The sequence below is a fragment of the Falco naumanni genome, chromosome 13 (assembly GCF_017639655.2).
Source record: "Falco naumanni isolate bFalNau1 chromosome 13, bFalNau1.pat, whole genome shotgun sequence".
NCBI classification, from domain to species: domain Eukaryota; kingdom Metazoa; phylum Chordata; class Aves; order Falconiformes; family Falconidae; genus Falco; species Falco naumanni.
Window position 1 is genome coordinate 3634840 of NC_054066.1, and position 23042 is coordinate 3657881.

The 23042-nt window shown below is 70.1% G+C and overlaps 34 non-coding genes across 34 annotated transcripts; all 34 read right to left on the reverse strand.

The window, feature by feature from the left end:
• Positions 1–73: 73 nt before the first annotated feature.
• Positions 74–192, reverse strand: LOC121097150. The gene has a single exon (XR_005830798.1). It is a non-coding gene; the product is annotated as a 5S ribosomal RNA (ribosomal RNA).
• Positions 193–764: 572 nt separating this feature from the next.
• On the reverse strand, positions 765–883 carry LOC121097182. Its single transcript, XR_005830828.1, has one exon. It is a non-coding gene; the product is annotated as a 5S ribosomal RNA (ribosomal RNA).
• Positions 884–1454: 571 nt separating this feature from the next.
• On the reverse strand, positions 1455–1573 carry LOC121097193. Its single transcript, XR_005830839.1, has one exon. It is a non-coding gene; the product is annotated as a 5S ribosomal RNA (ribosomal RNA).
• Positions 1574–2144: 571 nt separating this feature from the next.
• LOC121097204 lies at positions 2145–2263 on the reverse strand. Its single transcript, XR_005830850.1, has one exon. It is a non-coding gene; the product is annotated as a 5S ribosomal RNA (ribosomal RNA).
• Positions 2264–2834: 571 nt separating this feature from the next.
• Positions 2835–2953, reverse strand: LOC121097216. The gene has a single exon (XR_005830861.1). It is a non-coding gene; the product is annotated as a 5S ribosomal RNA (ribosomal RNA).
• A 571-nt stretch (positions 2954–3524) lies between these two features.
• Positions 3525–3643, reverse strand: LOC121097157. Its single transcript, XR_005830804.1, has one exon. It is a non-coding gene; the product is annotated as a 5S ribosomal RNA (ribosomal RNA).
• Positions 3644–4214: 571 nt separating this feature from the next.
• On the reverse strand, positions 4215–4333 carry LOC121097166. The gene has a single exon (XR_005830812.1). It is a non-coding gene; the product is annotated as a 5S ribosomal RNA (ribosomal RNA).
• A 571-nt stretch (positions 4334–4904) lies between these two features.
• On the reverse strand, positions 4905–5023 carry LOC121097174. The gene has a single exon (XR_005830819.1). It is a non-coding gene; the product is annotated as a 5S ribosomal RNA (ribosomal RNA).
• Positions 5024–5594: 571 nt separating this feature from the next.
• LOC121097175 lies at positions 5595–5713 on the reverse strand. Its single transcript, XR_005830820.1, has one exon. It is a non-coding gene; the product is annotated as a 5S ribosomal RNA (ribosomal RNA).
• Positions 5714–6284: 571 nt separating this feature from the next.
• Positions 6285–6403, reverse strand: LOC121097176. Its single transcript, XR_005830821.1, has one exon. It is a non-coding gene; the product is annotated as a 5S ribosomal RNA (ribosomal RNA).
• Positions 6404–6975: 572 nt separating this feature from the next.
• On the reverse strand, positions 6976–7094 carry LOC121097177. Its single transcript, XR_005830823.1, has one exon. It is a non-coding gene; the product is annotated as a 5S ribosomal RNA (ribosomal RNA).
• Positions 7095–7666: 572 nt separating this feature from the next.
• Positions 7667–7785, reverse strand: LOC121097178. Its single transcript, XR_005830824.1, has one exon. It is a non-coding gene; the product is annotated as a 5S ribosomal RNA (ribosomal RNA).
• A 574-nt stretch (positions 7786–8359) lies between these two features.
• On the reverse strand, positions 8360–8478 carry LOC121097179. Its single transcript, XR_005830825.1, has one exon. It is a non-coding gene; the product is annotated as a 5S ribosomal RNA (ribosomal RNA).
• Positions 8479–9050: 572 nt separating this feature from the next.
• Positions 9051–9169, reverse strand: LOC121097180. The gene has a single exon (XR_005830826.1). It is a non-coding gene; the product is annotated as a 5S ribosomal RNA (ribosomal RNA).
• Positions 9170–9741: 572 nt separating this feature from the next.
• LOC121097181 lies at positions 9742–9860 on the reverse strand. Its single transcript, XR_005830827.1, has one exon. It is a non-coding gene; the product is annotated as a 5S ribosomal RNA (ribosomal RNA).
• A 571-nt stretch (positions 9861–10431) lies between these two features.
• Positions 10432–10550, reverse strand: LOC121097183. The gene has a single exon (XR_005830829.1). It is a non-coding gene; the product is annotated as a 5S ribosomal RNA (ribosomal RNA).
• A 571-nt stretch (positions 10551–11121) lies between these two features.
• On the reverse strand, positions 11122–11240 carry LOC121097184. Its single transcript, XR_005830830.1, has one exon. It is a non-coding gene; the product is annotated as a 5S ribosomal RNA (ribosomal RNA).
• Positions 11241–11811: 571 nt separating this feature from the next.
• On the reverse strand, positions 11812–11930 carry LOC121097185. The gene has a single exon (XR_005830831.1). It is a non-coding gene; the product is annotated as a 5S ribosomal RNA (ribosomal RNA).
• A 571-nt stretch (positions 11931–12501) lies between these two features.
• On the reverse strand, positions 12502–12620 carry LOC121097186. Its single transcript, XR_005830832.1, has one exon. It is a non-coding gene; the product is annotated as a 5S ribosomal RNA (ribosomal RNA).
• A 575-nt stretch (positions 12621–13195) lies between these two features.
• Positions 13196–13314, reverse strand: LOC121097187. The gene has a single exon (XR_005830833.1). It is a non-coding gene; the product is annotated as a 5S ribosomal RNA (ribosomal RNA).
• A 572-nt stretch (positions 13315–13886) lies between these two features.
• Positions 13887–14005, reverse strand: LOC121097188. Its single transcript, XR_005830834.1, has one exon. It is a non-coding gene; the product is annotated as a 5S ribosomal RNA (ribosomal RNA).
• A 571-nt stretch (positions 14006–14576) lies between these two features.
• On the reverse strand, positions 14577–14695 carry LOC121097189. The gene has a single exon (XR_005830835.1). It is a non-coding gene; the product is annotated as a 5S ribosomal RNA (ribosomal RNA).
• Positions 14696–15269: 574 nt separating this feature from the next.
• LOC121097190 lies at positions 15270–15388 on the reverse strand. Its single transcript, XR_005830836.1, has one exon. It is a non-coding gene; the product is annotated as a 5S ribosomal RNA (ribosomal RNA).
• A 571-nt stretch (positions 15389–15959) lies between these two features.
• On the reverse strand, positions 15960–16078 carry LOC121097191. The gene has a single exon (XR_005830837.1). It is a non-coding gene; the product is annotated as a 5S ribosomal RNA (ribosomal RNA).
• Positions 16079–16651: 573 nt separating this feature from the next.
• On the reverse strand, positions 16652–16770 carry LOC121097192. Its single transcript, XR_005830838.1, has one exon. It is a non-coding gene; the product is annotated as a 5S ribosomal RNA (ribosomal RNA).
• A 572-nt stretch (positions 16771–17342) lies between these two features.
• Positions 17343–17461, reverse strand: LOC121097194. Its single transcript, XR_005830840.1, has one exon. It is a non-coding gene; the product is annotated as a 5S ribosomal RNA (ribosomal RNA).
• A 575-nt stretch (positions 17462–18036) lies between these two features.
• LOC121097195 lies at positions 18037–18155 on the reverse strand. The gene has a single exon (XR_005830841.1). It is a non-coding gene; the product is annotated as a 5S ribosomal RNA (ribosomal RNA).
• A 572-nt stretch (positions 18156–18727) lies between these two features.
• On the reverse strand, positions 18728–18846 carry LOC121097196. Its single transcript, XR_005830842.1, has one exon. It is a non-coding gene; the product is annotated as a 5S ribosomal RNA (ribosomal RNA).
• A 571-nt stretch (positions 18847–19417) lies between these two features.
• Positions 19418–19536, reverse strand: LOC121097197. The gene has a single exon (XR_005830843.1). It is a non-coding gene; the product is annotated as a 5S ribosomal RNA (ribosomal RNA).
• A 571-nt stretch (positions 19537–20107) lies between these two features.
• LOC121097198 lies at positions 20108–20226 on the reverse strand. Its single transcript, XR_005830844.1, has one exon. It is a non-coding gene; the product is annotated as a 5S ribosomal RNA (ribosomal RNA).
• Positions 20227–20799: 573 nt separating this feature from the next.
• Positions 20800–20918, reverse strand: LOC121097199. Its single transcript, XR_005830845.1, has one exon. It is a non-coding gene; the product is annotated as a 5S ribosomal RNA (ribosomal RNA).
• Positions 20919–21491: 573 nt separating this feature from the next.
• Positions 21492–21610, reverse strand: LOC121097200. The gene has a single exon (XR_005830846.1). It is a non-coding gene; the product is annotated as a 5S ribosomal RNA (ribosomal RNA).
• A 571-nt stretch (positions 21611–22181) lies between these two features.
• Positions 22182–22300, reverse strand: LOC121097201. Its single transcript, XR_005830847.1, has one exon. It is a non-coding gene; the product is annotated as a 5S ribosomal RNA (ribosomal RNA).
• A 571-nt stretch (positions 22301–22871) lies between these two features.
• LOC121097202 lies at positions 22872–22990 on the reverse strand. The gene has a single exon (XR_005830848.1). It is a non-coding gene; the product is annotated as a 5S ribosomal RNA (ribosomal RNA).
• Between the last annotated feature and the right edge of the window lie 52 nt (positions 22991–23042).

Below are 23042 nucleotides of genomic sequence, written 5' to 3' on the forward strand. Positions count from 1 at the left end.
GCAGGGCCCCCAAGCCCCCGCAACGCCCCTGCCGCAAAAGGGGGGGGCTTCCCGCAGGCGCGCGGCGATAAAAAGCCTACAGCACCCGGTATTCCCAGGCGGTCTCCCATCCAAGTACTAACCGGGCCCGACCCTGCTTAGCTTCCGAGATCAGACGAGATCGGGCGTTCTCAGGGTGGTATGGCCGTAGGCACCCTCTCTCCCGCCAGCAGCCCTCTCCACAAGCCCGCCACACGCTCACGCGCAACCCTACAGCCACCCCCAAGCCCGACGCAGGGCGCCCGCAACGGACCCCACACACCCGACGCACAACCAACGCCCAACGCAACGCACGCAACTACCCCCATCACGCACCTGCCCCGCACAGCGCCCATGCAGACCGCGCCACAAACACCTACCCTGCTGGCACACCGCCCTACAGCCCTCCTCGCTGACCGGGCAGGGCAGCACCAGGCAATCCCCGCGCACACCTGAACCACCAGCACCACGCACGCAACAACGCCTGCACCTACCGGCCGCAACGCAACGGCCCCCCCGCTACCTAACGGCAGCCCTCGCAACAGGCAGCTGCCACGCTCGCTCCCACACCACGCTTCGGCCCTCCGCAACGAGGCCGCGGGGCAGCAGGCCGCCACCACGCCCGCCCGCCCGCCCCGCCAGCCTGACCCGCGCAACCAGCACCAGCTCACGCGCAGGGCCCCCAAGCCCCCGCAACGCCCCTGCCGCAAAAGGGGGGGGCTTCCCGCAGGCGCGCGGCGATAAAAAGCCTACAGCACCCGGTATTCCCAGGCGGTCTCCCATCCAAGTACTAACCGGGCCCGACCCTGCTTAGCTTCCGAGATCAGACGAGATCGGGCGTTCTCAGGGTGGTATGGCCGTAGGCACCCTCTCTCCCGCCAGCAGCCCTCTCCACAAGCCCGCCACACGCTCACGCGCAACCCTACAGCCACCCCCAAGCCCGACGCAGGGCGCCCGCAACGGACCCCGCACACCCGACGCACAACCAACGCCCAACGCAACGCACGCAACTACCCCCATCACGCACCTGCCCCGCACAGCGCCCATGCAGACCGCGCCACAAACACCTACCCTGCTGGCACACCGCCCTACAGCCCTCCTCGCTGACCGGGCAGGGCAGCACCAGGCAATCCCCGCGCACACCTGAACCACCAGCACCACGCACGCAACAACGCCTGCACCTACCGGCCGCAACGCAACGGCCCCCCGCTACCTAACGGCAGCCCTCGCAACAGGCAGCTGCCACGCTCGCTCCCACACCACGCTTCGGCCCTCCGCAACGAGGCCGCGGGGCAGCAGGCCGCCACCACGCCCGCCCGCCCGCCCCGCCAGCCTGACCCGCGCAACCAGCACCAGCTCACGCGCAGGGCCCCCAAGCCCCCGCAACGCCCCTGCCGCAAAAGGGGGGGGCTTCCCGCAGGCGCGCGGCGATAAAAAGCCTACAGCACCCGGTATTCCCAGGCGGTCTCCCATCCAAGTACTAACCGGGCCCGACCCTGCTTAGCTTCCGAGATCAGACGAGATCGGGCGTTCTCAGGGTGGTATGGCCGTAGGCACCCTCTCTCCCGCCAGCAGCCCTCTCCACAAGCCCGCCACACGCTCACGCGCAACCCTACAGCCACCCCCAAGCCCGACGCAGGGCGCCCGCAACGGACCCCGCACACCCGACGCACAACCAACGCCCAACGCAACGCACGCAACTACCCCCATCACGCACCTGCCCCGCACAGCGCCCATGCAGACCGCGCCACAAACACCTACCCTGCTGGCACACCGCCCTACAGCCCTCCTCGCTGACCGGGCAGGGCAGCACCAGGCAATCCCCGCGCACACCTGAACCACCAGCACCACGCACGCAACAACGCCTGCACCTACCGGCCGCAACGCAACGGCCCCCCGCTACCTAACGGCAGCCCTCGCAACAGGCAGCTGCCACGCTCGCTCCCACACCACGCTTCGGCCCTCCGCAACGAGGCCGCGGGGCAGCAGGCCGCCACCACGCCCGCCCGCCCGCCCCGCCAGCCTGACCCGCGCAACCAGCACCAGCTCACGCGCAGGGCCCCCAAGCCCCCGCAACGCCCCTGCCGCAAAAGGGGGGGGCTTCCCGCAGGCGCGCGGCGATAAAAAGCCTACAGCACCCGGTATTCCCAGGCGGTCTCCCATCCAAGTACTAACCGGGCCCGACCCTGCTTAGCTTCCGAGATCAGACGAGATCGGGCGTTCTCAGGGTGGTATGGCCGTAGGCACCCTCTCTCCCGCCAGCAGCCCTCTCCACAAGCCCGCCACACGCTCACGCGCAACCCTACAGCCACCCCCAAGCCCGACGCAGGGCGCCCGCAACGGACCCCGCACACCCGACGCACAACCAACGCCCAACGCAACGCACGCAACTACCCCCATCACGCACCTGCCCCGCACAGCGCCCATGCAGACCGCGCCACAAACACCTACCCTGCTGGCACACCGCCCTACAGCCCTCCTCGCTGACCGGGCAGGGCAGCACCAGGCAATCCCCGCGCACACCTGAACCACCAGCACCACGCACGCAACAACGCCTGCACCTACCGGCCGCAACGCAACGGCCCCCCGCTACCTAACGGCAGCCCTCGCAACAGGCAGCTGCCACGCTCGCTCCCACACCACGCTTCGGCCCTCCGCAACGAGGCCGCGGGGCAGCAGGCCGCCACCACGCCCGCCCGCCCGCCCCGCCAGCCTGACCCGCGCAACCAGCACCAGCTCACGCGCAGGGCCCCCAAGCCCCCGCAACGCCCCTGCCGCAAAAGGGGGGGGCTTCCCGCAGGCGCGCGGCGATAAAAAGCCTACAGCACCCGGTATTCCCAGGCGGTCTCCCATCCAAGTACTAACCGGGCCCGACCCTGCTTAGCTTCCGAGATCAGACGAGATCGGGCGTTCTCAGGGTGGTATGGCCGTAGGCACCCTCTCTCCCGCCAGCAGCCCTCTCCACAAGCCCGCCACACGCTCACGCGCAACCCTACAGCCACCCCCAAGCCCGACGCAGGGCGCCCGCAACGGACCCCGCACACCCGACGCACAACCAACGCCCAACGCAACGCACGCAACTACCCCCATCACGCACCTGCCCCGCACAGCGCCCATGCAGACCGCGCCACAAACACCTACCCTGCTGGCACACCGCCCTACAGCCCTCCTCGCTGACCGGGCAGGGCAGCACCAGGCAATCCCCGCGCACACCTGAACCACCAGCACCACGCACGCAACAACGCCTGCACCTACCGGCCGCAACGCAACGGCCCCCCGCTACCTAACGGCAGCCCTCGCAACAGGCAGCTGCCACGCTCGCTCCCACACCACGCTTCGGCCCTCCGCAACGAGGCCGCGGGGCAGCAGGCCGCCACCACGCCCGCCCGCCCGCCCCGCCAGCCTGACCCGCGCAACCAGCACCAGCTCACGCGCAGGGCCCCCAAGCCCCTGCAACGCCCCTGCCGCAAAAGGGGGGGGCTTCCCGCAGGCGCGCGGCGATAAAAAGCCTACAGCACCCGGTATTCCCAGGCGGTCTCCCATCCAAGTACTAACCGGGCCCGACCCTGCTTAGCTTCCGAGATCAGACGAGATCGGGCGTTCTCAGGGTGGTATGGCCGTAGGCACCCTCTCTCCCGCCAGCAGCCCTCTCCACAAGCCCGCCACACGCTCACGCGCAACCCTACAGCCACCCCCAAGCCCGACGCAGGGCGCCCGCAACGGACCCCGCACACCCGACGCACAACCAACGCCCAACGCAACGCACGCAACTACCCCCATCACGCACCTGCCCCGCACAGCGCCCATGCAGACCGCGCCACAAACACCTACCCTGCTGGCACACCGCCCTACAGCCCTCCTCGCTGACCGGGCAGGGCAGCACCAGGCAATCCCCGCGCACACCTGAACCACCAGCACCACGCACGCAACAACGCCTGCACCTACCGGCCGCAACGCAACGGCCCCCCGCTACCTAACGGCAGCCCTCGCAACAGGCAGCTGCCACGCTCGCTCCCACACCACGCTTCGGCCCTCCGCAACGAGGCCGCGGGGCAGCAGGCCGCCACCACGCCCGCCCGCCCGCCCCGCCAGCCTGACCCGCGCAACCAGCACCAGCTCACGCGCAGGGCCCCCAAGCCCCCGCAACGCCCCTGCCGCAAAAGGGGGGGGCTTCCCGCAGGCGCGCGGCGATAAAAAGCCTACAGCACCCGGTATTCCCAGGCGGTCTCCCATCCAAGTACTAACCGGGCCCGACCCTGCTTAGCTTCCGAGATCAGACGAGATCGGGCGTTCTCAGGGTGGTATGGCCGTAGGCACCCTCTCTCCCGCCAGCAGCCCTCTCCACAAGCCCGCCACACGCTCACGCGCAACCCTACAGCCACCCCCAAGCCCGACGCAGGGCGCCCGCAACGGACCCCGCACACCCGACGCACAACCAACGCCCAACGCAACGCACGCAACTACCCCCATCACGCACCTGCCCCGCACAGCGCCCATGCAGACCGCGCCACAAACACCTACCCTGCTGGCACACCGCCCTACAGCCCTCCTCGCTGACCGGGCAGGGCAGCACCAGGCAATCCCCGCGCACACCTGAACCACCAGCACCACGCACGCAACAACGCCTGCACCTACTGGCCGCAACGCAACGGCCCCCCGCTACCTAACGGCAGCCCTCGCAACAGGCAGCTGCCACGCTCGCTCCCACACCACGCTTCGGCCCTCCGCAACGAGGCCGCGGGGCAGCAGGCCGCCACCACGCCCGCCCGCCCGCCCCGCCAGCCTGACCCGCGCAACCAGCACCAGCTCACGCGCAGGGCCCCCAAGCCCCCGCAACGCCCCTGCCGCAAAAGGGGGGGGCTTCCCGCAGGCGCGCGGCGATAAAAAGCCTACAGCACCCGGTATTCCCAGGCGGTCTCCCATCCAAGTACTAACCGGGCCCGACCCTGCTTAGCTTCCGAGATCAGACGAGATCGGGCGTTCTCAGGGTGGTATGGCCGTAGGCACCCTCTCTCCCGCCAGCAGCCCTCTCCACAAGCCCGCCACACGCTCACGCGCAACCCTACAGCCACCCCCAAGCCCGACGCAGGGCGCCCGCAACGGACCCCGCACACCCGACGCACAACCAACGCCCAACGCAACGCACGCAACTACCCCCATCACGCACCTGCCCCGCACAGCGCCCATGCAGACCGCGCCACAAACACCTACCCTGCTGGCACACCGCCCTACAGCCCTCCTCGCTGACCGGGCAGGGCAGCACCAGGCAATCCCCGCGCACACCTGAACCACCAGCACCACGCACGCAACAACGCCTGCACCTACCGGCCGCAACGCAACGGCCCCCCGCTACCTAACGGCAGCCCTCGCAACAGGCAGCTGCCACGCTCGCTCCCACACCACGCTTCGGCCCTCCGCAACGAGGCCGCGGGGCAGCAGGCCGCCACCACGCCCGCCCGCCCGCCCCGCCAGCCTGACCCGCGCAACCAGCACCAGCTCACGCGCAGGGCCCCCAAGCCCCCGCAACGCCCCTGCCGCAAAAGGGGGGGGCTTCCCGCAGGCGCGCGGCGATAAAAAGCCTACAGCACCCGGTATTCCCAGGCGGTCTCCCATCCAAGTACTAACCGGGCCCGACCCTGCTTAGCTTCCGAGATCAGACGAGATCGGGCGTTCTCAGGGTGGTATGGCCGTAGGCACCCTCTCTCCCGCCAGCAGCCCTCTCCACAAGCCCGCCACACGCTCACGCGCAACCCTACAGCCACCCCCAAGCCCGACGCAGGGCGCCCGCAACGGACCCCGCACACCCGACGCACAACCAACGCCCAACGCAACGCACGCAACTACCCCCATCACGCACCTGCCCCGCACAGCGCCCATGCAGACCGCGCCACAAACACCTACCCTGCTGGCACACCGCCCTACAGCCCTCCTCGCTGACCGGGCAGGGCAGCACCAGGCAATCCCCGCGCACACCTGAACCACCAGCACCACGCACGCAACAACGCCTGCACCTACCGGCCGCAACGCAACGGCCCCCCGCTACCTAACGGCAGCCCTCGCAACAGGCAGCTGCCACGCTCGCTCCCACACCACGCTTCGGCCCTCCGCAACGAGGCCGCGGGGCAGCAGGCCGCCACCACGCCCGCCCGCCCGCCCCGCCAGCCTGACCCGCGCAACCAGCACCAGCTCACGCGCAGGGCCCCCAAGCCCCCGCAACGCCCCTGCCGCAAAAGGGGGGGGCTTCCCGCAGGCGCGCGGCGATAAAAAGCCTACAGCACCCGGTATTCCCAGGCGGTCTCCCATCCAAGTACTAACCGGGCCCGACCCTGCTTAGCTTCCGAGATCAGACGAGATCGGGCGTTCTCAGGGTGGTATGGCCGTAGGCACCCTCTCTCCCGCCAGCAGCCCTCTCCACAAGCCCGCCACACGCTCACGCGCAACCCTACAGCCACCCCCAAGCCCGACGCAGGGCGCCCGCAACGGACCCCGCACACCCGACGCACAACCAACGCCCAACGCAACGCACGCAACTACCCCCATCACGCACCTGCCCCGCACAGCGCCCATGCAGACCGCGCCACAAACACCTACCCTGCTGGCACACCGCCCTACAGCCCTCCTCGCTGACCGGGCAGGGCAGCACCAGGCAATCCCCGCGCACACCTGAACCACCAGCACCACGCACGCAACAACGCCTGCACCTACCGGCCGCAACGCAACGGCCCCCCCGCTACCTAACGGCAGCCCTCGCAACAGGCAGCTGCCACGCTCGCTCCCACACCACGCTTCGGCCCTCCGCAACGAGGCCGCGGGGCAGCAGGCCGCCACCACGCCCGCCCGCCCGCCCCGCCAGCCTGACCCGCGCAACCAGCACCAGCTCACGCGCAGGGCCCCCAAGCCCCCGCAACGCCCCTGCCGCAAAAGGGGGGGGCTTCCCGCAGGCGCGCGGCGATAAAAAGCCTACAGCACCCGGTATTCCCAGGCGGTCTCCCATCCAAGTACTAACCGGGCCCGACCCTGCTTAGCTTCCGAGATCAGACGAGATCGGGCGTTCTCAGGGTGGTATGGCCGTAGGCACCCTCTCTCCCGCCAGCAGCCCTCTCCACAAGCCCGCCACACGCTCACGCGCAACCCTACAGCCACCCCCAAGCCCGACGCAGGGCGCCCGCAACGGACCCCGCACACCCGACGCACAACCAACGCCCAACGCAACGCACGCAACTACCCCCATCACGCACCTGCCCCGCACAGCGCCCATGCAGACCGCGCCACAAACACCTACCCTGCTGGCACACCGCCCTACAGCCCTCCTCGCTGACCGGGCAGGGCAGCACCAGGCAATCCCCGCGCACACCTGAACCACCAGCACCACGCACGCAACAACGCCTGCACCTACCGGCCGCAACGCAACGGCCCCCCCGCTACCTAACGGCAGCCCTCGCAACAGGCAGCTGCCACGCTCGCTCCCACACCACGCTTCGGCCCTCCGCAACGAGGCCGCGGGGCAGCAGGCCGCCACCACGCCCGCCCGCCCGCCCCGCCAGCCTGACCCGCGCAACCAGCACCAGCTCACGCGCAGGGCCCCCAAGCCCCCGCAACGCCCCTGCCGCAAAAGGGGGGGGCTTCCCGCAGGCGCGCGGCGATAAAAAGCCTACAGCACCCGGTATTCCCAGGCGGTCTCCCATCCAAGTACTAACCGGGCCCGACCCTGCTTAGCTTCCGAGATCAGACGAGATCGGGCGTTCTCAGGGTGGTATGGCCGTAGGCACCCTCTCTCCCGCCAGCAGCCCTCTCCACAAGCCCGCCACACGCTCACGCGCAACCCTACAGCCACCCCCAAGCCCGACGCAGGGCGCCCGCAACGGACCCCGCACACCCGACGCACAACCAACGCCCAACGCAACGCACGCAACTACCCCCATCACGCACCTGCCCCGCACAGCGCCCATGCAGACCGCGCCACAAACACCTACCCTGCTGGCACACCGCCCTACAGCCCTCCTCGCTGACCGGGCAGGGCAGCACCAGGCAATCCCCGCGCACACCTGAACCACCAGCACCACGCACGCAACAACGCCTGCACCTACCGGCCGCAACGCAACGGCCCCCCGCTACCTAACGGCAGCCCTCGCAACAGGCAGCTGCCACGCTCGCTCCCACACCACGCTTCGGCCCTCCGCAACGAGGCCGCGGGGCAGCAGGCCGCCACCACGCCCGCCGCCCCCCCGCCCCGCCAGCCTGACCCGCGCAACCAGCACCAGCTCACGCGCAGGGCCCCCAAGCCCCCGCAACGCCCCTGCCGCAAAAGGGGGGGGCTTCCCGCAGGCGGGCGGCGATAAAAAGCCTACAGCACCCGGTATTCCCAGGCGGTCTCCCATCCAAGTACTAACCGGGCCCGACCCTGCTTAGCTTCCGAGATCAGACGAGATCGGGCGTTCTCAGGGTGGTATGGCCGTAGGCACCCTCTCTCCCGCCAGCAGCCCTCTCCACAAGCCCGCCACACGCTCACGCGCAACCCTACAGCCACCCCCAAGCCCGACGCAGGGCGCCCGCAACGGACCCCGCACACCCGACGCACAACCAACGCCCAACGCAACGCACGCAACTACCCCCATCACGCACCTGCCCCGCACAGCGCCCATGCAGACCGCGCCACAAACACCTACCCTGCTGGCACACCGCCCTACAGCCCTCCTCGCTGACCGGGCAGGGCAGCACCAGGCAATCCCCGCGCACACCTGAACCACCAGCACCACGCACGCAACAACGCCTGCACCTACCGGCCGCAACGCAACGGCCCCCCGCTACCTAACGGCAGCCCTCGCAACAGGCAGCTGCCACGCTCGCTCCCACACCACGCTTCGGCCCTCCGCAACGAGGCCGCGGGGCAGCAGGCCGCCACCACGCCCGCCCGCCCGCCCCGCCAGCCTGACCCGCGCAACCAGCACCAGCTCACGCGCAGGGCCCCCCAAGCCCCCGCAACGCCCCTGCCGCAAAAGGGGGGGGCTTCCCGCAGGCGCGCGGCGATAAAAAGCCTACAGCACCCGGTATTCCCAGGCGGTCTCCCATCCAAGTACTAACCGGGCCCGACCCTGCTTAGCTTCCGAGATCAGACGAGATCGGGCGTTCTCAGGGTGGTATGGCCGTAGGCACCCTCTCTCCCGCCAGCAGCCCTCTCCACAAGCCCGCCACACGCTCACGCGCAACCCTACAGCCACCCCCAAGCCCGACGCAGGGCGCCCGCAACGGACCCCGCACACCCGACGCACAACCAACGCCCAACGCAACGCACGCAACTACCCCCATCACGCACCTGCCCCGCACAGCGCCCATGCAGACCGCGCCACAAACACCTACCCTGCTGGCACACCGCCCTACAGCCCTCCTCGCTGACCGGGCAGGGCAGCACCAGGCAATCCCCGCGCACACCTGAACCACCAGCACCACGCACGCAACAACGCCTGCACCTACCGGCCGCAACGCAACGGCCCCCCCGCTACCTAACGGCAGCCCTCGCAACAGGCAGCTGCCACGCTCGCTCCCACACCACGCTTCGGCCCTCCGCAACGAGGCCGCGGGGCAGCAGGCCGCCACCACGCCCGCCCGCCCGCCCCGCCAGCCTGACCCGCGCAACCAGCACCAGCTCACGCGCAGGGCCCCCAAGCCCCCGCAACGCCCCTGCCGCAAAAGGGGGGGGCTTCCCGCAGGCGCGCGGCGATAAAAAGCCTACAGCACCCGGTATTCCCAGGCGGTCTCCCATCCAAGTACTAACCGGGCCCGACCCTGCTTAGCTTCCGAGATCAGACGAGATCGGGCGTTCTCAGGGTGGTATGGCCGTAGGCACCCTCTCTCCCGCCAGCAGCCCTCTCCACAAGCCCGCCACACGCTCACGCGCAACCCTACAGCCACCCCCAAGCCCGACGCAGGGCGCCCGCAACGGACCCCGCACACCCGACGCACAACCAACGCCCAACGCAACGCACGCAACTACCCCCATCACGCACCTGCCCCGCACAGCGCCCATGCAGACCGCGCCACAAACACCTACCCTGCTGGCACACCGCCCTACAGCCCTCCTCGCTGACCGGGCAGGGCAGCACCAGGCAATCCCCGCGCACACCTGAACCACCAGCACCACGCACGCAACAACGCCTGCACCTACCGGCCGCAACGCAACGGCCCCCCGCTACCTAACGGCAGCCCTCGCAACAGGCAGCTGCCACGCTCGCTCCCACACCACGCTTCGGCCCTCCGCAACGAGGCCGCGGGGCAGCAGGCCGCCACCACGCCCGCCCGCCCGCCCCGCCAGCCTGACCCGCGCAACCAGCACCAGCTCACGCGCAGGGCCCCCAAGCCCCCGCAACGCCCCTGCCGCAAAAGGGGGGGGCTTCCCGCAGGCGCGCGGCGATAAAAAGCCTACAGCACCCGGTATTCCCAGGCGGTCTCCCATCCAAGTACTAACCGGGCCCGACCCTGCTTAGCTTCCGAGATCAGACGAGATCGGGCGTTCTCAGGGTGGTATGGCCGTAGGCACCCTCTCTCCCGCCAGCAGCCCTCTCCACAAGCCCGCCACACGCTCACGCGCAACCCTACAGCCACCCCCAAGCCCGACGCAGGGCGCCCGCAACGGACCCCGCACACCCGACGCACAACCAACGCCCAACGCAACGCACGCAACTACCCCCATCACGCACCTGCCCCGCACAGCGCCCATGCAGACCGCGCCACAAACACCTACCCTGCTGGCACACCGCCCTACAGCCCTCCTCGCTGACCGGGCAGGGCAGCACCAGGCAATCCCCGCGCACACCTGAACCACCAGCACCACGCACGCAACAACGCCTGCACCTACCGGCCGCAACGCAACGGCCCCCCGCTACCTAACGGCAGCCCTCGCAACAGGCAGCTGCCACGCTCGCTCCCACACCACGCTTCGGCCCTCCGCAACGAGGCCGCGGGGCAGCAGGCCGCCACCACGCCCGCCCGCCCGCCCCGCCAGCCTGACCCGCGCAACCAGCACCAGCTCACGCGCAGGGCCCCCAAGCCCCCGCAACGCCCCTGCCGCAAAAGGGGGGGGCTTCCCGCAGGCGCGCGGCGATAAAAAGCCTACAGCACCCGGTATTCCCAGGCGGTCTCCCATCCAAGTACTAACCGGGCCCGACCCTGCTTAGCTTCCGAGATCAGACGAGATCGGGCGTTCTCAGGGTGGTATGGCCGTAGGCACCCTCTCTCCCGCCAGCAGCCCTCTCCACAAGCCCGCCACACGCTCACGCGCAACCCTACAGCCACCCCCAAGCCCGACGCAGGGCGCCCGCAACGGACCCCGCACACCCGACGCACAACCAACGCCCAACGCAACGCACGCAACTACCCCCATCACGCACCTGCCCCGCACAGCGCCCATGCAGACCGCGCCACAAACACCTACCCTGCTGGCACACCGCCCTACAGCCCTCCTCGCTGACCGGGCAGGGCAGCACCAGGCAATCCCCGCGCACACCTGAACCACCAGCACCACGCACGCAACAACGCCTGCACCTACCGGCCGCAACGCAACGGCCCCCCGCTACCTAACGGCAGCCCTCGCAACAGGCAGCTGCCACGCTCGCTCCCACACCACGCTTCGGCCCTCCGCAACGAGGCCGCGGGGCAGCAGGCCGCCACCACGCCCGCCCGCCCGCCCCGCCAGCCTGACCCGCGCAACCAGCACCAGCTCACGCGCAGGGCCCCCAAGCCCCCGCAACGCCCCTGCCGCAAAAGGGGGGGGCTTCCCGCAGGCGCGCGGCGATAAAAAGCCTACAGCACCCGGTATTCCCAGGCGGTCTCCCATCCAAGTACTAACCGGGCCCGACCCTGCTTAGCTTCCGAGATCAGACGAGATCGGGCGTTCTCAGGGTGGTATGGCCGTAGGCACCCTCTCTCCCGCCAGCAGCCCTCTCCACAAGCCCGCCACACGCTCACGCGCAACCCTACAGCCACCCCCAAGCCCGACGCAGGGCGCCCGCAACGGACCCCGCACACCCGACGCACAACCAACGCCCAACGCAACGCACGCAACTACCCCCATCACGCACCTGCCCCGCACAGCGCCCATGCAGACCGCGCCACAAACACCTACCCTGCTGGCACACCGCCCTACAGCCCTCCTCGCTGACCGGGCAGGGCAGCACCAGGCAATCCCCGCGCACACCTGAACCACCAGCACCACGCACGCAACAACGCCTGCACCTACCGGCCGCAACGCAACGGCCCCCCGCTACCTAACGGCAGCCCTCGCAACAGGCAGCTGCCACGCTCGCTCCCACACCACGCTTCGGCCCTCCGCAACGAGGCCGCGGGGCAGCAGGCCGCCACCACGCCCGCCCGCCCGCCCCGCCAGCCTGACCCGCGCAACCAGCACCAGCTCACGCGCAGGGCCCCCAAGCCCCCGCAACGCCCCTGCCGCAAAAGGGGGGGGCTTCCCGCAGGCGCGCGGCGATAAAAAGCCTACAGCACCCGGTATTCCCAGGCGGTCTCCCATCCAAGTACTAACCGGGCCCGACCCTGCTTAGCTTCCGAGATCAGACGAGATCGGGCGTTCTCAGGGTGGTATGGCCGTAGGCACCCTCTCTCCCGCCAGCAGCCCTCTCCACAAGCCCGCCACACGCTCACGCGCAACCCTACAGCCACCCCCAAGCCCGACGCAGGGCGCCCGCAACGGACCCCGCACACCCGACGCACAACCAACGCCCAACGCAACGCACGCAACTACCCCCATCACGCACCTGCCCCGCACAGCGCCCATGCAGACCGCGCCACAAACACCTACCCTGCTGGCACACCGCCCTACAGCCCTCCTCGCTGACCGGGCAGGGCAGCACCAGGCAATCCCCGCGCACACCTGAACCACCAGCACCACGCACGCAACAACGCCTGCACCTACCGGCCGCAACGCAACGGCCCCCCGCTACCTAACGGCAGCCCTCGCAACAGGCAGCTGCCACGCTCGCTCCCACACCACGCTTCGGCCCTCCGCAACGAGGCCGCGGGGCAGCAGGCCGCCACCACGCCCGCCCGCCCGCCCGCCCCGCCAGCCTGACCCGCGCAACCAGCACCAGCTCACGCGCAGGGCCCCCAAGCCCCCGCAACGCCCCTGCCGCAAAAGGGGGGGGCTTCCCGCAGGCGCGCGGCGATAAAAAGCCTACAGCACCCGGTATTCCCAGGCGGTCTCCCATCCAAGTACTAACCGGGCCCGACCCTGCTTAGCTTCCGAGATCAGACGAGATCGGGCGTTCTCAGGGTGGTATGGCCGTAGGCACCCTCTCTCCCGCCAGCAGCCCTCTCCACAAGCCCGCCACACGCTCACGCGCAACCCTACAGCCACCCCCAAGCCCGACGCAGGGCGCCCGCAACGGACCCCGCACACCCGACGCACAACCAACGCCCAACGCAACGCACGCAACTACCCCCATCACGCACCTGCCCCGCACAGCGCCCATGCAGACCGCGCCACAAACACCTACCCTGCTGGCACACCGCCCTACAGCCCTCCTCGCTGACCGGGCAGGGCAGCACCAGGCAATCCCCGCGCACACCTGAACCACCAGCACCACGCACGCAACAACGCCTGCACCTACCGGCCGCAACGCAACGGCCCCCCGCTACCTAACGGCAGCCCTCGCAACAGGCAGCTGCCACGCTCGCTCCCACACCACGCTTCGGCCCTCCGCAACGAGGCCGCGGGGCAGCAGGCCGCCACCACGCCCGCCCCCCCCCCCCCGCCAGCCAGACCCCCGCAACCAGCACCAGCGCACGCGCAGGGCCCCCAAGCCCCCCCAACGCCCCTGCCGCAAAAGGGGGGGGCTTCCCGCAGGCGCGCGGCGATAAAAAGCCTACAGCACCCGGTATTCCCAGGCGGTCTCCCATCCAAGTACTAACCGGGCCCGACCCTGCTTAGCTTCCGAGATCAGACGAGATCGGGCGTTCTCAGGGTGGTATGGCCGTAGGCACCCTCTCTCCCGCCAGCAGCCCTCTCCACAAGCCCGCCACACGCTCACGCGCAACCCTACAGCCACCCCCAAGCCCGACGCAGGGCGCCCGCAACGGACCCCGCACACCCGACGCACAACCAACGCCCAACGCAACGCACGCAACTACCCCCATCACGCACCTGCCCCGCACAGCGCCCATGCAGACCGCGCCACAAACACCTACCCTGCTGGCACACCGCCCTACAGCCCTCCTCGCTGACCGGGCAGGGCAGCACCAGGCAATCCCCGCGCACACCTGAACCACCAGCACCACGCACGCAACAACGCCTGCACCTACCGGCCGCAACGCAACGGCCCCCCGCTACCTAACGGCAGCCCTCGCAACAGGCAGCTGCCACGCTCGCTCCCACACCACGCTTCGGCCCTCCGCAACGAGGCCGCGGGGCAGCAGGCCGCCACCACGCCCGCCCGCCCGCCCCGCCAGCCTGACCCGCGCAACCAGCACCAGCTCACGCGCAGGGCCCCCAAGCCCCCGCAACGCCCCTGCCGCAAAAGGGGGGGGCTTCCCGCAGGCGCGCGGCGATAAAAAGCCTACAGCACCCGGTATTCCCAGGCGGTCTCCCATCCAAGTACTAACCGGGCCCGACCCTGCTTAGCTTCCGAGATCAGACGAGATCGGGCGTTCTCAGGGTGGTATGGCCGTAGGCACCCTCTCTCCCGCCAGCAGCCCTCTCCACAAGCCCGCCACACGCTCACGCGCAACCCTACAGCCACCCCCAAGCCCGACGCAGGGCGCCCGCAACGGACCCCGCACACCCGACGCACAACCAACGCCCAACGCAACGCACGCAACTACCCCCATCACGCACCTGCCCCGCACAGCGCCCATGCAGACCGCGCCACAAACACCTACCCTGCTGGCACACCGCCCTACAGCCCTCCTCGCTGACCGGGCAGGGCAGCACCAGGCAATCCCCGCGCACACCTGAACCACCAGCACCACGCACGCAACAACGCCTGCACCTACCGGCCGCAACGCAACGGCCCCCCGCTACCTAACGGCAGCCCTCGCAACAGGCAGCTGCCACGCTCGCTCCCACACCACGCTTCGGCCCTCCGCAACGAGGCCGCGGGGCAGCAGGCCGCCACCACGCCCGCCCGCCCGCCCGCCCGCCAGCCTGACCCGCGCAACCAGCACCAGCTCACGCGCAGGGCCCCCAAGCCCCCGCAACGCCCCTGCCGCAAAAGGGGGGGGCTTCCCGCAGGCGCGCGGCGATAAAAAGCCTACAGCACCCGGTATTCCCAGGCGGTCTCCCATCCAAGTACTAACCGGGCCCGACCCTGCTTAGCTTCCGAGATCAGACGAGATCGGGCGTTCTCAGGGTGGTATGGCCGTAGGCACCCTCTCTCCCGCCAGCAGCCCTCTCCACAAGCCCGCCACACGCTCACGCGCAACCCTACAGCCACCCCCAAGCCCGACGCAGGGCGCCCGCAACGGACCCCGCACACCCGACGCACAACCAACGCCCAACGCAACGCACGCAACTACCCCCATCACGCACCTGCCCCGCACAGCGCCCATGCAGACCGCGCCACAAACACCTACCCTGCTGGCACACCGCCCTACAGCCCTCCTCGCTGACCGGGCAGGGCAGCACCAGGCAATCCCCGCGCACACCTGAACCACCAGCACCACGCACGCAACAACGCCTGCACCTACCGGCCGCAACGCAACGGCCCCCCGCTACCTAACGGCAGCCCTCGCAACAGGCAGCTGCCACGCTCGCTCCCACACCACGCTTCGGCCCTCCGCAACGAGGCCGCGGGGCAGCAGGCCGCCACCACGCCCGCCCGCCCGCCCCGCCAGCCTGACCCGCGCAACCAGCACCAGCTCACGCGCAGGGCCCCCAAGCCCCCGCAACGCCCCTGCCGCAAAAGGGGGGGGCTTCCCGCAGGCGCGCGGCGATAAAAAGCCTACAGCACCCGGTATTCCCAGGCGGTCTCCCATCCAAGTACTAACCGGGCCCGACCCTGCTTAGCTTCCGAGATCAGACGAGATCGGGCGTTCTCAGGGTGGTATGGCCGTAGGCACCCTCTCTCCCGCCAGCAGCCCTCTCCACAAGCCCGCCACACGCTCACGCGCAACCCTACAGCCACCCCCAAGCCCGACGCAGGGCGCCCGCAACGGACCCCGCACACCCGACGCACAACCAACGCCCAACGCAACGCACGCAACTACCCCCATCACGCACCTGCCCCGCACAGCGCCCATGCAGACCGCGCCACAAACACCTACCCTGCTGGCACACCGCCCTACAGCCCTCCTCGCTGACCGGGCAGGGCAGCACCAGGCAATCCCCGCGCACACCTGAACCACCAGCACCACGCACGCAACAACGCCTGCACCTACCGGCCGCAACGCAACGGCCCCCCCGCTACCTAACGGCAGCCCTCGCAACAGGCAGCTGCCACGCTCGCTCCCACACCACGCTTCGGCCCTCCGCAACGAGGCCGCGGGGCAGCAGGCCGCCACCACGCCCGCCCCGCCCGCCCCGCCAGCCTGACCCGCGCAACCAGCACCAGCTCACGCGCAGGGCCCCCAAGCCCCCGCAACGCCCCTGCCGCAAAAGGGGGGGGCTTCCCGCAGGCGCGCGGCGATAAAAAGCCTACAGCACCCGGTATTCCCAGGCGGTCTCCCATCCAAGTACTAACCGGGCCCGACCCTGCTTAGCTTCCGAGATCAGACGAGATCGGGCGTTCTCAGGGTGGTATGGCCGTAGGCACCCTCTCTCCCGCCAGCAGCCCTCTCCACAAGCCCGCCACACGCTCACGCGCAACCCTACAGCCACCCCCAAGCCCGACGCAGGGCGCCCGCAACGGACCCCGCACACCCGACGCACAACCAACGCCCAACGCAACGCACGCAACTACCCCCATCACGCACCTGCCCCGCACAGCGCCCATGCAGACCGCGCCACAAACACCTACCCTGCTGGCACACCGCCCTACAGCCCTCCTCGCTGACCGGGCAGGGCAGCACCAGGCAATCCCCGCGCACACCTGAACCACCAGCACCACGCACGCAACAACGCCTGCACCTACCGGCCGCAACGCAACGGCCCCCCGCTACCTAACGGCAGCCCTCGCAACAGGCAGCTGCCACGCTCGCTCCCACACCACGCTTCGGCCCTCCGCAACGAGGCCGCGGGGCAGCAGGCCGCCACCACGCCCCCCCCCCCGCCCCGCCAGCCTGACCCGCGCAACCAGCACCAGCTCACGCGCAGGGCCCCCAAGCCCCCGCAACGCCCCTGCCGCAAAAGGGGGGGGGCTTCCCGCAGGCGCGCGGCGATAAAAAGCCTACAGCACCCGGTATTCCCAGGCGGTCTCCCATCCAAGTACTAACCGGGCCCGACCCTGCTTAGCTTCCGAGATCAGACGAGATCGGGCGTTCTCAGGGTGGTATGGCCGTAGGCACCCTCTCTCCCGCCAGCAGCCCTCTCCACAAGCCCGCCACACGCTCACGCGCAACCCTACAGCCACCCCCAAGCCCGACGCAGGGCGCCCGCAACGGACCCCGCACACCCGACGCACAACCAACGCCCAACGCAACGCACGCAACTACCCCCATCACGCACCTGCCCCGCACAGCGCCCATGCAGACCGCGCCACAAACACCTACCCTGCTGGCACACCGCCCTACAGCCCTCCTCGCTGACCGGGCAGGGCAGCACCAGGCAATCCCCGCGCACACCTGAACCACCAGCACCACGCACGCAACAACGCCTGCACCTACCGGCCGCAACGCAACGGCCCCCCGCTACCTAACGGCAGCCCTCGCAACAGGCAGCTGCCACGCTCGCTCCCACACCACGCTTCGGCCCTCCGCAACGAGGCCGCGGGGCAGCAGGCCGCCACCACGCCCGCCCGCCCGCCCGCCCCGCCAGCCTGACCCGCGCAACCAGCACCAGCTCACGCGCAGGGCCCCCAAGCCCCCGCAACGCCCCTGCCGCAAAAGGGGGGGGCTTCCCGCAGGCGCGCGGCGATAAAAAGCCTACAGCACCCGGTATTCCCAGGCGGTCTCCCATCCAAGTACTAACCGGGCCCGACCCTGCTTAGCTTCCGAGATCAGACGAGATCGGGCGTTCTCAGGGTGGTATGGCCGTAGGCACCCTCTCTCCCGCCAGCAGCCCTCTCCACAAGCCCGCCACACGCTCACGCGCAACCCTACAGCCACCCCCAAGCCCGACGCAGGGCGCCCGCAACGGACCCCCGCACACCCGACGCACAACCAACGCCCAACGCAACGCACGCAACTACCCCCATCACGCACCTGCCCCGCACAGCGCCCATGCAGACCGCGCCACAAACACCTACCCTGCTGGCACACCGCCCTACAGCCCTCCTCGCTGACCGGGCAGGGCAGCACCAGGCAATCCCCGCGCACACCTGAACCACCAGCACCACGCACGCAACAACGCCTGCACCTACCGGCCGCAACGCAACGGCCCCCCGCTACCTAACGGCAGCCCTCGCAACAGGCAGCTGCCACGCTCGCTCCCACACCACGCTTCGGCCCTCCGCAACGAGGCCGCGGGGCAGCAGGCCGCCACCACGCCCGCCCGCCCGCCCCGCCAGCCTGACCCGCGCAACCAGCACCAGCTCACGCGCAGGGCCCCCAAGCCCCCGCAACGCCCCTGCCGCAAAAGGGGGGGGCTTCCCGCAGGCGCGCGGCGATAAAAAGCCTACAGCACCCGGTATTCCCAGGCGGTCTCCCATCCAAGTACTAACCGGGCCCGACCCTGCTTAGCTTCCGAGATCAGACGAGATCGGGCGTTCTCAGGGTGGTATGGCCGTAGGCACCCTCTCTCCCGCCAGCAGCCCTCTCCACAAGCCCGCCACACGCTCACGCGCAACCCTACAGCCACCCCCAAGCCCGACGCAGGGCGCCCGCAACGGACCCCGCACACCCGACGCACAACCAACGCCCAACGCAACGCACGCAACTACCCCCATCACGCACCTGCCCCGCACAGCGCCCATGCAGACCGCGCCACAAACACCTACCCTGCTGGCACACCGCCCTACAGCCCTCCTCGCTGACCGGGCAGGGCAGCACCAGGCAATCCCCGCGCACACCTGAACCACCAGCACCACGCACGCAACAACGCCTGCACCTACCGGCCGCAACGCAACGGCCCCCCGCTACCTAACGGCAGCCCTCGCAACAGGCAGCTGCCACGCTCGCTCCCACACCACGCTTCGGCCCTCCGCAACGAGGCCGCGGGGCAGCAGGCCGCCACCACGCCCGCCCGCCCGCCCCGCCAGCCTGACCCGCGCAACCAGCACCAGCTCACGCGCAGGGCCCCCAAGCCCCCGCAACGCCCCTGCCGCAAAAGGGGGGGGCTTCCCGCAGGCGCGCGGCGATAAAAAGCCTACAGCACCCGGTATTCCCAGGCGGTCTCCCATCCAAGTACTAACCGGGCCCGACCCTGCTTAGCTTCCGAGATCAGACGAGATCGGGCGTTCTCAGGGTGGTATGGCCGTAGGCACCCTCTCTCCCGCCAGCAGCCCTCTCCACAAGCCCGCCACACGCTCACGCGCAACCCTACAGCCACCCCCAAGCCCGACGCAGGGCGCCCGCAACGGACCCCGCACACCCGACGCACAACCAACGCCCAACGCAACGCACGCAACTACCCCCATCACGCACCTGCCCCGCACAGCGCCCATGCAGACCGCGCCACAAACACCTACCCTGCTGGCACACCGCCCTACAGCCCTCCTCGCTGACCGGGCAGGGCAGCACCAGGCAATCCCCGCGCACACCTGAACCACCAGCACCACGCACGCAACAACGCCTGCACCTACCGGCCGCAACGCAACGGCCCCCCGCTACCTAACGGCAGCCCTCGCAACAGGCAGCTGCCACGCTCGCTCCCACACCACGCTTCGGCCCTCCGCAACGAGGCCGCGGGGCAGCAGGCCGCCACCACGCCCGCCCGCCCGCCCCGCCAGCCTGACCCGCGCAACCAGCACCAGCTCACGCGCAGGGCCCCCAAGCCCCCGCAACGCCCCTGCCGCAAAAGGGGGGGGCTTCCCGCAGGCGCGCGGCGATAAAAAGCCTACAGCACCCGGTATTCCCAGGCGGTCTCCCATCCAAGTACTAACCGGGCCCGACCCTGCTTAGCTTCCGAGATCAGACGAGATCGGGCGTTCTCAGGGTGGTATGGCCGTAGGCACCCTCTCTCCCGCCAGCAGCCCTCTCCACAAGCCCGCCACACGCTCACGCGCAACCCTACAGCCACCCCCAAGCCCGACGCAGGGCGCCCGCAACGGACCCCGCACACCCGACGCACAACCAACGCCCAACGCAACGCACGCAACTACCCCCATCACGCACCTGCCCCGCACAGCGCCCATGCAGACCGCGCCACAAACACCTACCCTGCTGGCACACCGCCCTACAGCCCTCCTCGCTGACCGGGCAGGGCAGCACCAGGCAATCCCCGCGCACACCTGAACCACCAGCACCACGCACGCAACAACGCCTGCACCTACCGGCCGCAACGCAACGGCCCCCCCGCTACCTAACGGCAGCCCTCGCAACAGGCAGCTGCCACGCTCGCTCCCACACCACGCTTCGGCCCTCCGCAACGAGGCCGCGGGGCAGCAGGCCGCCACCACGCCCCGCCCGCCCGCCCCGCCAGCCTGACCCGCGCAACCAGCACCAGCTCACGCGCAGGGCCCCCAAGCCCCCGCAACGCCCCTGCCGCAAAAGGGGGGGGCTTCCCGCAGGCGCGCGGCGATAAAAAGCCTACAGCACCCGGTATTCCCAGGCGGTCTCCCATCCAAGTACTAACCGGGCCCGACCCTGCTTAGCTTCCGAGATCAGACGAGATCGGGCGTTCTCAGGGTGGTATGGCCGTAGGCACCCTCTCTCCCGCCAGCAGCCCTCTCCACAAGCCCGCCACACGCTCACGCGCAACCCTACAGCCACCCCCAAGCCCGACGCAGGGCGCCCGCAACGGACCCCCGCACACCCGACGCACAACCAACGCCCAACGCAACGCACGCAACTACCCCCATCACGCACCTGCCCCGCACAGCGCCCATGCAGACCGCGCCACAAACACCTACCCTGCTGGCACACCGCCCTACAGCCCTCCTCGCTGACCGGGCAGGGCAGCACCAGGCAATCCCCGCGCACACCTGAACCACCAGCACCACGCACGCAACAACGCCTGCACCTACCGGCCGCAACGCAACGGCCCCCCCGCTACCTAACGGCAGCCCTCGCAACAGGCAGCTGCCACGCTCGCTCCCACACCACGCTTCGGCCCTCCGCAACGAGGCCGCGGGGCAGCAGGCCGCCACCACGCCCGCCCGCCCGCCCCGCCAGCCTGACCCGCGCAACCAGCACCAGCTCACGCGCAGGGCCCCCAAGCCCCCGCAACGCCCCTGCCGCAAAAGGGGGGGGCTTCCCGCAGGCGCGCGGCGATAAAAAGCCTACAGCACCCGGTATTCCCAGGCGGTCTCCCATCCAAGTACTAACCGGGCCCGACCCTGCTTAGCTTCCGAGATCAGACGAGATCGGGCGTTCTCAGGGTGGTATGGCCGTAGGCACCCTCTCTCCCGCCAGCAGCCCTCTCCACAAGCCCGCCACACGCTCACGCGCAACCCTACAGCCACCCCCAAGCCCGACGCAGGGCGCCCGCAACGGACCCCGCACACCCGACGCACAACCAACGCCCAACGCAACGCACGCAACTACCCCCATCACGCACCTGCCCCGCACAGCGCCCATGCAGACCGCGCCACAAACACCTACCCTGCTGGCACACCGCCCTACAGCCCTCCTCGCTGACCGGGCAGGGCAGCACCAGGCAATCCCCGCGCACACCTGAACCACCAGCACCACGCACGCAACAACGCCTGCACCTACCGGCCGCAACGCAACGGCCCCCCGCTACCTAACGGCAGCCCTCGCAACAGGCAGCTGCCACGCTCGCTCCCACACCACGCTTCGGCCCTCCGCAACGAGGCCGCGGGGCAGCAGGCCGCCACCACGCCCGCCCGCCCGCCCCGCCAGCCTGACCCGCGCAACCAGCACCAGCTCACGCGCAGGGCCCCCAAGCCCCCGCAACGCCCCTGCCGCAAAAGGGGGGGGCTTCCCGCAGGCGCGCGGCGATAAAAAGCCTACAGCACCCGGTATTCCCAGGCGGTCTCCCATCCAAGTACTAACCGGGCCCGACCCTGCTTAGCTTCCGAGATCAGACGAGATCGGGCGTTCTCAGGGTGGTATGGCCGTAGGCACCCTCTCTCCCGCCAGCAGCCCTCTCCACAAGCCCGCCACACGCTCACGCGCAACCCTACAGCCACCCCCAAGCCCGACGCAGGGCGCCCGCAACGGACCCCGCACACCCGACGCACAACCAACGCCCAACGCAACGCACGCAACTACCCCCATCACGCACCTGCCCCGCACAGCGCCCATGCAGACCGCGCCACAAACACCTACCCTGCTGGCACACCGCCCTACAGCCCTCCTCGCTGACCGGGCAGGGCAGCACCAGGCAATCCCCGCGCACACCTGAACCACCAGCACCACGCACGCAACAACGCCTGCACCTACCGGCCGCAACGCAACGGCCCCCCGCTACCTAACGGCAGCCCTCGCAACAGGCAGCTGCCACGCTCGCTCCCACACCACGCTTCGGCCCTCCGCAACGAGGCCGCGGGGCAGCAGGCCGCCACCACGCCCGCCCGCCCGCCCCGCCAGCCTGACCCGCGCAACCAGCACCAGCTCACGCGCAGGGCCCCCAAGCCCCCGCAACGCCCCTGCCGCAAAAGGGGGGGGCTTCCCGCAGGCGCGCGGCGATAAAAAGCCTACAGCACCCGGTATTCCCAGGCGGTCTCCCATCCAAGTACTAACCGGGCCCGACCCTGCTTAGCTTCCGAGATCAGACGAGATCGGGCGTTCTCAGGGTGGTATGGCCGTAGGCACCCTCTCTCCCGCCAGCAGCCCTCTCCACAAGCCCGCCACACGCTCACGCG